Source organism: Phyllobates terribilis, unplaced genomic scaffold, assembly GCF_046119375.1.
Source record: "Phyllobates terribilis strain yellow unplaced genomic scaffold, ASM4611937v1 Scaffold_1__5_contigs__length_1240528914, whole genome shotgun sequence".
Lineage (NCBI taxonomy): Eukaryota > Metazoa > Chordata > Amphibia > Anura > Dendrobatidae > Phyllobates > Phyllobates terribilis.
In genome coordinates this window covers 235121332-235133936 of record NW_027362761.1, presented here as the reverse complement: position 1 = coordinate 235133936, position 12605 = coordinate 235121332, and the positions used below count along the sequence as shown (strand labels likewise).

Genomic DNA, 12605 nt, shown 5'->3' with positions numbered 1-12605 from the left:
GGAAACAAAGAGCCTGTAAAAGCCAAATTGTGCAAAATTTGTAATGTAACCCAATTGTAAAAGTGATTTTAAGTTCAAAATACGTGTATTTAAGTGTGTATATATGTAGGAAAACATTGTCCCCAAAAGTGGCCAAGTCCATGGTCAAACCTGACCTTTAATCAATTGTTCTTGCAAATATCTTGGCATTCTCAATGAGGTTCATTGTTTTCAATAGTATTACTTATAGGTATCTTAAAGGGGTTTTAACAAAATTGCAAATAATTCCCTATCAATAAGATAGGGGATAACTTGCTGATCGCTGGTACTTCGACCACTGAAATCCATAGCAATTCCGAGAACAGGGTTCAATAGCCATGAGAACAGGGATCTGCAGACTTTATTGAATGGCGTAGAGGTTTGCATGCTCAACCTCCTTTATCCAGAGAAAGCCAACTACAACACAATTCAGCAGTACCAATGACAATAAATAGAACGGAAGCACCTCAGCTTCATTCAAGATGGGGCTCTACAGAATGATGTTTTTGGGACAGCAGTTGGATCTCCAACGACTGGCAGGTTACCCTTTATCTTACCGACAATGGATAACTTATAATTTCTGGGAAAATCTCTCTGAAGAGACCATATTAAACCCTCTGATTTTAGTGAAACCAGGTGATCATGTTATGTGTATTAGATGTTAGCAGAAAAACTTTGGGCATGTTGAATTTCCACATGCGAAATTCTTTGTTCTCCAAAGAGGGCGCACATGCACTTTTGGCTATATTGAGCATGCCTGTGGATATAGACAGGAGGAAAAGCTGTTGGCTGACATGTATTAATAATAATCTTTTTATTTATATAGCGCCAACATATTCTGCAGCGCTTTACAATTCAGACAATTTACAGACATTATGGGCACTGTCCCCATTGGGGCTCACAATCTATATTCCCTATCAGTATGTCTTTGGAGTGTGGGAGAAAACTGGAGAACCCGGGGGAGACCCACGCAAACACGGGGAGAGCATACAAACTCCTTGCAGATGTTGTCCTTGGTGGGATTTGAACCCAGGACCCCAGCGCTGCAAGGTTGCACAGAGCCACCGTGCTGAGAGTGTATGGGCATATTTAGAGATAAATATAGCATCCATTATTAACTCCATTACTACTATAATTTACATTCACCCCCTGACGAAGATTCAACAGAAACACGCATCAGAGTTAGAGCCATCCCGGAGCAACCACTTGTTTATGGGTACGGATGGAGGCGTTAGTAAGGTAACATATTGTTGTGTGCATTTGGCACTTTTTATATGATATGATGTATTCCTAGCTCACTATTTCTACGTTTCTGGATCACATTATTGTGTTATTTGATACAGTCTTTTCAATATTACTCTTACTTTTTCCTGTGGCTGGTTTGATGATCTCCATCCTATACATAACCATGTACCCATCTTTATTTTGGATCCACTTAAATAATTGAATAGACACAAGTGTGGTTTTATGTAATTCATCTTTGTACTGTGGTTTTTCACTTTGGTGATGTTGCCATATTGCTGTTTGACACATTTTTAATCCTTATTTATCTGTATCAATAAAGTATATTTTTATATCAATACTGATATAGATATAATTGTAAAATCTATGGAGTTCTCATATTAACATTGAAGTGTGGATTGAATGGAACAAAGACTGGCTCCATGACCTTCAGATGACCCTTAACTGCGGCTGAGACCCCCTACCTAACCCTCCTGCAAACAGGTATATAAAGTTGGTCATCTGATAGATCACAGACACAAATTTCATCTCCCCCCTCCGCGTGCCTAAGAATGCGGAAGGTGACAGATTTATGGCCCTTGCCTCCTTAACTGCACAGAGCTGCATATAGATTGATGTGAGCTCCTTTGTTCCATTCAAGTTATGAATATTGTTTTTTTTTATGAATACCTAGGGTTCTACAGTTATTAAAGTTACATTTTCGGAGTCATGACAAAGTGGCGCTCGTAACGCATTGTCTTACGTCATAGGACGTTTACGGTAACACTTACAAATTACTATCGGGCAGAGGGATGACAATTATGTTTGGCATGTTTCCTTTATATGGATAGATAAAATTGTGATAGGAAATATGATAGTAATATCTCCTGCCTGGGACCTCCGTTGGGGGTCCCATAATTTTCTAAAAAAAGAACTAGCCACATCCCTGACCAGCCCTGTTATGAGTCACCGGAGGGGAGGTATCTGGGCGTGATTTGTGTTAATAAAAGCAAATACCGAACTATAATCTTTGTCAGTCCTGGTAAATACAGTTTTACTGTAGTTCTGTCCATTTCCAAAAATTAGAGTTCCCTTTCAAAAGTCAGAGCCAACCCTGCAACATCAGGTTTAGTACATTTCTTCTGCTTATCCTTTTTATTGTATGTGATTGTATATACTGTATTGTTTTGTTCCCATTTTGTATCATCTTTGAATATTTTTTATAAACACTGCCTACTTTTTGGATTAAATATATAAAATGAAATAGCTCTGCTCCTTTTGCTCTATAAACCGCACCGCTGAAGCAATAAGCTATCTGTAAAGGGTGTCCAAACCGGCCTGTATAAACGGTTGGTGGTCGCAGCTAGTTCCTTTTGTTATTGTGGAGTTTTGCAGTGACCGTACTGGGGTATATATATATTTATATATATTCCATGCATTGGAATCAGATGAGTATATACTATATGCTCACTGTGCGTTCCCCAATAACTGGCCTAGTACTGAAAAAAGCCCTGGCCTCGTCCATCACTCGTCAGTCAATTGCTTGACTGTCCTGACAACTGGAGGCAGCGGAGTGCTGTTCCTTGACAAATTAGTACCAGCTGGGAGATCGGTGTGATTTCTCCTGTTGGTTCCCTGACAAATTGGTGGTAGCGGTGGTATCTGCGTGATCTCTCCAGTTTTCTCTTTGACAAAATGGTGGCAGTGGTGTGATCTCTTCGGTGTTCTCCCTGACAAATACCCAGTTGCAATTTTTTCCCAGTATTTCTGTAGGGGTATATATTTTTATTTTGGGCTCAGGCAGTATAAAACATACACCAATTAGTGTACACATTTTCAGAATAAAACTGCTAGCCTATGCATCTCCAGTTTCTGTATCTATTTACCTATTCATGTAAGGTCTACTGTTGATAGATTGGTTCATAGATAAAATGGCACAAACTGATATTCTACTCAATATGGACACATGGATGACATACAGATAGAACACTGATGACAACATAGCGACAAATCGTCCGTGTTTTTTTCTAGATGTAAATCGGTTAATTTTTCATACGCTCATCTAACCTCAGCCTTATGGTGGTAATGCTCTGGAAGGGCGTTGTCACATCTGCGCTCCAAAAGCAACACGTGAATATCTCTGCAATGGAGTGATGCAGTGCAAAAAAGGAAAAGAATGGCAGAATTGGGGAGCTCAGGGATTTTTTGTTGAACTGTTCTTTGAGCAAGTGACAGGTCCTTTTTAACCTCTTAACACTCGATGTTGTATTCAAAGGCAGAGCCCGCTGCACACTGGGCAGATGTCGACTATATTTTAACAGAGATTATTGGCACGCACACCATTCGCTGCAATTAACCTGCATAGTTACCACAGAGAACCGATGGGCTGCTATGACAGCCGAAGGTCGGCTGATCACCCCCATGCTTATCATGTGATCACTTCTGTGACATCCAGTCTGTGGCTAGACGTCATAGGAACTGTCATTTTCACTATACACAATTTGTGGTATTGCTGTATATAGTATAAGCGATCAGATGATCACAAGTTCAAGTCTCCAAAGGGATGTAAAAAGTAGTAATTTAAAAAACTTGATACCGTTGTGTGTGTGTGTGTATATATATATATATATATATATATATATATATATATATATATATACAGTACAGACCAAAAGTTTGGACACACCTTCTCATTTAAAGATTTTTCTGTATTTTCATGACTATGAAATTGTACACTCACACTGAAGGCATCAAAACTATGAATTAACACATGTGGAATTATATACTTAACAAAAAAGTGTGAAACAACTGAAAATATGTCTTATATTCTAGGTTCTTCAAAGTAGCCACATTTTGCTTTGATGACTGCTTTGCACACTCTTGGCATTCTCTTGATGAGCTTCAAAAGGTAGTCACCGGAAATGGTTTTCACTTCACAGGTGTGCCCTGTCAGGTTTAATAAGTGGGATTTCTTGCCTTATAAATCGGGTTGGGACCATCAGTTGTGTTGTGCAGAAGTCAGGTGGATACACAGCTGATAGTCCTACTGAATAGACTGTTAGAATTTGTATTATGGCAAGAAAAAAGCAGTTAAGTAAAGAAAAATGAGTGGCCATCATTACTTTAAGAAATGAAGGTCAGTCAGTGCGAAAAATTGGGCAAACTTTGAAAGTGTCCCCAAGTGCAGTTGCAAAAACCATCAAGCGCTACAAAGAAACTGGCTCACATGAAGAAAAGGAAGGAAGGAAAGGAAGACCAAGAGTCACCTCTGCTTCTGAGGATAAGTTTATCCGAGTCACCTGCCTCAGAAATCGCAGGTTAACAGCAGCTCAGATTAGAGACCAGGTCAATGCCACACAGAGTTCTAGCAGCAGACACATCTCTACAACAACTGTTAAGAGGAGACTTTGTGCAGCAGGCCTTCATGGTAAAATAGCTGCTAGGAAACCACTGCTAAGGACAGGCAACAAGCAGAAGAGACTTGTTTGGGCTAAAGAGCACAAGGAATGAACATTAGACCAGTGGAAATCTGTGCTTTGGTCTGATGAGTCCAAATTTGACATCTTTGGTTCCAACCACCGTGTCTTTGTGCGACGCAGAAAAGTGAACGGATGGACTCTACATGCCTGGTTCCCACCGTGAAGCATGGAGGAGGAGGTGTGATGGTGTGGGGGTGCTTTGCTGGTGACACTGTTGGGTATTTATTCAAAATTGAAGGCATACTGAACCAGCATGGCTACCACAGCATCTTGCAGCGGCATGCTATTCCATCCGGTTTGCGTTTAGTTGGACCATCATTTATTTTTCAACAGGACAATGACCCCAAACACACCTCCAGGCTGTGTAAGGGCTATTTGACCAGGAAGGGGAGTGATGGGGTGCTACGCCAGATGACCTGGCCTCCATAGTCACCAGACCTGAACCCAATCGAGATGGTTTGGGGTGAGCTGGACCACAGAGTGAAGGCAAAAGGGCCAACAAGTGCTAAGCATCTCTGGGAACTCCTTCAAGATTGTTGGAAGACCATTTCCGGAGACTACCTCTTGAAGCTCATCAAGAGAATGCCAAGAGTGTGCAAAGCAGTCATCAAAACAAAAGGTGGCTACTTTGAAGAACCTAGAATATAAGAAATATTTTCAGTTGTTTCATACTTTTTTGTTAAGTATATAATTCCACATGTGTTAATTCATAGTTTTGATGCCTTCAGTGTGAATGTACAATTTTCATAGTCATGAAAATACAGAAAAATCTTTAAATGAGAAGGTGTGTCCAAACTTTTGGTCTGTGCTGTATATATATATATACATATATATATATATATATACACAGCTGTGGCAAAAATTAAGAGACCACTGAACAGTTTTCTATTGGAAAGCATGAAAAGACTGGTGGAAAGCATGGCAAGATGCATGAAAGCTGTGATTAAAAATCATGGTTAGTCCACCAAATATTGATTTCTGAACTGTTTCTGAGTTACAACATGAGTAATTTGAAGTCTGAAAACACTGTTTCTATTTTAGTATTTGGACGCTTTATCATTTGCTACAAATAAATACAAAATTTTTAGCTTCGAATTTCGGAGACATGTTGTCAGTAGTTTATAGACTAAAACAACAATGTACATTTTACTCAAAAATACACCTATAAAGAGAAAAATCAGAGAAAATGAAAATTTTGCAGTGGTCTCTTAATTTTTCCCAGAGCTGTATATACAGTACAGACCAAAAGTTTGGACACATCTTCTCATTTATAGATTTTTCTGTATTTTCATAACTATGAAAATTGTACATTCACACTGAAGGCATCAAAACTATGAATTAACACATGTGGAATTATATACTTAACAAAAAAGTGTGAAACAACTGAAAATATGTCTTATATTCTAGGTTCTTCAAAGTAGCCACCTTTTGCTTTGATTACTGCTTTGCACACTCTTGGCATTCTCTTGACGAGCTTCAAGAGGTAGTCACTGGAAATGGTCTTCCAACAATCTTGAAGGAGTTCCCAGAGATGCTTAGCACTTGTTGGCCCTTTTGCGTTCACTCTGCGGTCCAGCTCACCCCAAGCCATCTCGATTGGGTTCAGGTCTGGTGACTGTGGAGGCCAGGTCATCTGGCGTAGCACCCCATCACTCTCCTTCTTGGTCAAATAGCCCTTACACAGCCTGGAGGTGTGTTTGGGGTCATTGTCCTGTTGAAAAATAAATGATGGTCCAACTAAACGCAAACCGGATGGAATAGCATGCCGCTGCAAGATGCTGTGGTAGCCATGCTGGTTCAGTATCCCTTAAATTTTGAATAAATCCCCAACAGTGTCACCAGCAAAGCACCCCCACACCATCACACCTCCTCCTCCATGCTTCACGGTGGGAACCAGGCATGTAGAGTCCATCCGTTCACCTTTTCTGTGTCGCACAAAGACACGGTGGTTGGAACCAAATATCTCAAATTTGGACTTATCAGACCAAAGCACAGATTTCCACTGGTCTAATGTCCATTCCATTTGTTCTTTAGCCCAAACAAGTCTCTTCTGCTTGTTGCCTGTCCTTAGCAGTGGTTTCCTAGCAGCTATTTTACCATGAAGGCCTGCTGCATAAAGTCTCCTCTTAACAGTTGTTGAAGAGATGTGTCTGCTGCTAGAACTCTGTGTGGCATTGACCTGGTCTCTAATCTGAGCTGCTGTTAACCTGCGATTTCTGAGGCTGGTGACTCGGATAAACTTATCCTCAGAAGCAGAGGTGACTCTTGGTCTTCCTTTCCTGGGGCGGTCCTCATGTGAGCCAGTTTCTTTGTAGCGCTTGATGCTTTTTGCAACTGCACTTGGGGACACTTTCAAAGTTTTCCCAATTTTTCACACTGACTGACCTTCATTTCTTAAAGTAATGATGGCCACTTGTTTTTCTTTACTTAGCTGCTTTTTTCTTGCCATAATACAAATTCTAACAGTCTATTCAGTAGGACTATCAGCTGTGTATCCACCAGACTTCTGCACAACACAACTGATGGTCCCAACCCCATTTATAAGGCAAGAAATCCCACTTATTAAACCTGACAGGGCACACCTGTGAAGTGAAAACCATTTCCGGTGACTACCACTTGAAGCTCATCAAGAGAATGCCAAGAGTGTGCAAAGCAGTCATCAAAGCAAAAGGTGGCTACTTTGAAGAACCTAGAATATAAGACATATTTTCAGTTGTTTCACACTTTTTTGTTAAGTATATAATTCCACATGTGTTAATTCATAGTTTTGATGCCTTCAGTGTGAATGTACAATTTTCATAGTCATGAAAATACAGAAAAATCTTTAAATGCGAAGGTGTGTCCAAACTTTTGGTCTGTACTGTATATATATATATATATATATATATACACACTGCTCAAAAAAAATAAAGGGAACACTTAAACAACATAATATAACTCCAACTGAAACCAAACTTCTGTGAAATCAAACTGTCCACTTAGGAAGCAACACTGATTGACAATCAATTTCACATGCTGTTGTGCAAATGGAATAGACAATAGATGGAAATTATTGGCAATTATCAAGACACACTCAATAAAGGAGTGGTTCTGCAGGTGGAGACCAGAGACCACATCTCAATACCAATGCTTTCTGGCTGATGTTTTGGTCACTTTTGAATGTTGGTTGTGCTTTCACACTCGTGGTAGCATGAGACGGATTGTACAACCCACAGAAGTTGCTCAGGTAGTGCAGCTCATTCAGGATGGCACATCAAGGCGAGCTGTGGCAAGAAGGTTTGCTGTGTCTGTCAGCGTAGTGTCCAGAGGCTGGAGGCGCTACCAGGAGACAGGCCAGTACACCAGGAGACGTGGAAGGGGCCGTCGGAGGGCAACAACCCAGCAGCAGGACCGCTACCTCCGTCTTTGTGCAAGGAGGAACAGAAGGAGCACTGCCAGAGCCCTGCAAAATGACCTCCAGCAAGCCACAAATGTGCATGTGTCTGCACAAACGGTTAGAAACCGACTCCATGAGGGTGGTATGAGGGCCCGACGTCCACAGATGGGGGTTGTGCTCACAGCCCAACACCGTGCAGGACGCTTGGCATTTGCGACAGAACACCAGGATTGGCAGAGTCGCCACAGGCACCCTGTGCTCTTCACAGATGAAAGCAGGTTCACACTGGACACATGTGACAGACGTGACAGAGTCTGGAGACGCTGTGGAGAGCGATCTGCTGCCTGCAACATCCTTCAGCATGACCGGTTTGGCAGTGGGTCAGTAATGGTGTGGGATGGCATTTCTTTGGAGGGCCGCACAGCCCTCCATGTGCTCGCCAGAGGTAGCCTGACTGACATTAGGTACCGAGATGAGATCCTCAGACCCCTTGTGAGACCATAAGCTGCTGCGGTTGGCCCTGGGTTCCTCCTAATGCAGGACAATGCCAGACCTCATGAGGCTGGAGTGTGTCAGAAGTTCCTGCAAGATGAAGGCATTGAAGCTATGGACTGGCCCGCCCGTTCCCCAGACCTGAATCCGATTGAGCACATCTGGGACATCATGTCTCGCTCCATCCACCTACATTGCACCACAGACTGTCCAGGAGTTGGCGGATGCTTTAGTCCAGGTCTGGGAGGAGATCCCACAAGAGACCATCCGCAACCTCATCAGGAGCATGCCCAGGCATTGTAGGGAGGTCATACAGGCATGTGGAGGCCACACACAATACTGAGCCTCATTTTGATTTGTTTTTTTGGATATTACATCAAAGTTGGATCAGTATGTAGTGTGTTTTTCCACTTAAATTTTGGGGGTGATTCTAAATCCAGGCCTCCATTAGTTAATAAATTTGATTTCCATTGATGATTTTTGTGTGATTTTGTTGTCAGCAAATTCAACTTTGTACAGAACAAAGTATTCAATGAGAATATTTCATTCATTCAGATCTAGGATGTGTTATTTGAGTGTTCCCTTTATTTTTTTGAGCAGTGTATATACACACATATATATATATATATATATATACATACAGTACAGACCAAAAGTTTGGACACACCTTCTCATTTAAAGATTTTTCTGTATTTTCTTGACTATGAAAATTGTACATTCACACTGAAGGCATCAAAACTATGAATTAACACATGTGGAATTATATACTTAACAAAAAAAGTGTGAAACAACTGAAAATATGTCTTATATTCTAGGTTCTTCAAAGTAGCCACCTTTTGCTTTGATGACTGCTTTGCACACTCTTGGCATTCTCTTGATGAGCTTCAAGAGGTAATCACCGGAAATGGTCTTCCAACAATCTTGAAGGAGTTCCCAGAGATGCTTAGCACTTGTTGGCCCTTTTGCCTTCACTCTGCGGTCCAGTTCACCCCAAACCATCTCGATTGGGTTCAGGTCTGGTGACTGTGCAGGCCAGGTCATCTGGCGTAGCACCCCATCACTCTCATTCTTGGTCAAATAGCCCTTACACAGCCTGGAGGTGTGTTTGGGGTCATTGTCCTGTTGAAAAATAAATGATGGTCCAACTAAACGCAAACCGGATGGAATAGCATGCCGCTGCAAGATGCTGTGGTAGCCATGCTGGTTCAGAATGCCTTCAATTTTGAATAAATCCCCAACAGTGTCACCAGCAAAGCACCCCCACACCATCACACCTCCTCCTCCATGCTTCACGGTGGGAACCAGGCATGTAGAGTCCATCCGTTCACCTTTTCTGCGTCGCACAAAGACACGGTGGTTGGAACCAAAGATCTCAAATTTGGACTCATCAGACCAAAGCACAGATTTCCACTGGTCTAATGTCCATTCATTGTATTATTTAGCCCAAACTTGTCTCTTCTGCTTGTTGCCTGTCCTTAGCAATGGTTTGCTAGCAGCTATTTTACCATGAAGGCCTGCTGCACAAAGTTTCCTCTTAACAGTTATTGAAGAGATGTGTCTGCTACTAGAACTCTGTGTGGCATTGACCTGGTCTCTAATCTGAGCTGCTGTTAACCTGCGATTTCTGAGGCTGGTGACTCGGATAAACTTCTCCTCAGAAGCAGAGGTGACTCTTAGTCTTCCTTTCCTGGGGCGGTCCTCATGTGAGCCAGTTTCTTTGTAGCGCTTGATGGTTTTTGCAACTGCACTTGGGGACACTTTCAAAGTTTTCCCAATTTTTCGGACTGACTGACCTTCATTTCTTAAAGTAATGATAGCCACTCATTTTTCTTTACTTAGCAGCTTTTTTCTTGCCATAATACAAATTCTAACAGTCTATTCAGTAGGACTATCAGCTGTGTATCCACCTGACTTCTGCACAACACAACTGATGGCCCCAACCCCATTGATAAGGCAAGAAATCCCACTTATTAAACCTGACAAGGCACACCTGTGAAGTGAAAACCATTTCCGGTGACTACCTCTTGAAGCTCATCAAGAGAATGCCAAGAATGTGCAAAGCAGTCATCAAAGCAAAAGGTGGCTACTTTGAAGAACCTAGAATATAAGACATATTTTCAGTTGTTTCACACTTTTTGTTAAGTATATAATTCCACATGTGTTAATTCATAGTTTTGATACCTTCAGTGTGAATGTACAATTTTCAAAGTCATGAAAATACAGAAAAATCTTTAAATGAGGTGTGTCCAAACTTTTGGTCTGTACTGTACATACATTTGTTATTGGTGCGTCCAGAAAAATCCAATCTATCAAAACACTATTTAAGCCGATCGGTACATACCATAACGAAAAAAAAAGAATGAAAACATTGCGGCTTTTTGGTTGATGCAAAAATGCTAAAATATGCACTAAGAAGAAATCAAAGCATAGTCTTTACTCCAAGCCCCCACACAGCTCCATTGATGATAATATAAAAAAAACTTATGGAAAGTCTTGGAAAATGATGACAAAAACATAATTATTTTTTTTTACAAAATAGTGATTTTGTTTAATCTAATAAAATAGTAAAAAAAAAACCCTATATATGTTTGGTATCTCTGTTATTATACTGATGATGTTTCTAGGTCATTTTTACTTTACAATGAACGTCGTAAAAAAAAAAAAAAAAAAAAAAAAATTAGCAGATTTCCAATTTTTTTCACCTTTTTACTGCACTTAGAATTGTTTGGGACATTTTCCCTTACTCTAAAGGGTAACATGAATGGTGTCATTCAAAACTACTTCTTGTCCTGCTTGTCATATACACTGTGTTCCAAATTATTATGCAAATAATATTTTCTCAGATTTTCCCAAATTACCTATATGAATTGCAGTCATTGTAATTTTCCAGTCAAATAACTATTAGAGTACAATTGAAAGGTTTTTGTACAAACTGCCTATGATAACAGTATATTTTTTAAAAAATAAAACACTCAAACTGCACTCAAAATGCATGTTCCAAATTATTATGCACAGCAGAGTTTTCAACCTTTTCATTTTAATAAAGAACAAAAAAATGGTCATTTTTGAAATTATAAGCATTAGCAGGTTATTACAAACTGAAATCAAACAGTTTTCAACTCAAAACTTTATTCTAGGTGATGTAACATTTGCACATAGGACCCCTTGTTCGAAAGGAGCTTCTGAACTCTCTCGTCCATTGAATTTGTCAGGTTTTGGATGGTTTCTGCTTCAATTGTTTTGCATGAGGACAGAATACCCTCCCAGAGCTGTTGTTTAGATGTGAACTTCCTCCCGCCATCATAGATACTCCTTTTGATGATGCTCCAGAGGTTCTCAATGGGGTTGAGGTCAGGGGAGCATGGGGGCCACACCATAAGTTTGTCCCCTTTTATGCCCATAGCAGCCAGAGATGCAGATGTGTTACGTGCAGCATGAGACGGTGCATTATCATGCATGAAATGATCTCGATGGTCCAGATGGATGGAGTGGAGGATGGCTGGTTGATGGACACCCCATGCAAACACGGCTACGGCGCCAACAAGGAGGAGGTGGAGTAATGTTTTGGGCTGTAATCATGGGGAGAGAGATTGTCGGCCCTTTTAGGATCCCTGAAGGGGTAAAGATGAACTCCATAATGTATGTTGAGTTTCTCAAACAGCACTTCCTGCCATGGTTCAAGAAGAAGAACCGTGCATTCCGCAGCAAGATCATTTTCATGCGTGATAACGCCCCGTCTCATGCTGCACATAACACATCTGCATCTCTGGCTGCTGTGGGCATAAAAGGGGACAAACTTATGGTGTGGCCCCCATGCTCCCCTGACCTCAACCCCATTGAGAACCTCTGGAGCATCATCAAAAGGAGTGTCTATGATGGCAGGAGGCAGTTCACATCTAAGCAACAGCTCTGGGAGGGTATTCTGTCCTCATGCAAAACAATTGAAGCAGAAACCATCCAAAACCTGACAAATTCAATGGACGAGAGAGTTCAGAAGCTCCTTTCGAACAAGGGGTCCT

At 41.0% G+C, this 12605-nt stretch overlaps 1 protein-coding gene across 1 annotated transcript in view; it reads right to left on the bottom strand.

Moving 5' to 3' along the window:
• Positions 1 to 12605, bottom strand: part of ZFHX2 (zinc finger homeobox 2) — a 104166-nt gene that overhangs the window by 3708 nt on the left and 87853 nt on the right. The window lies entirely within an intron of this gene.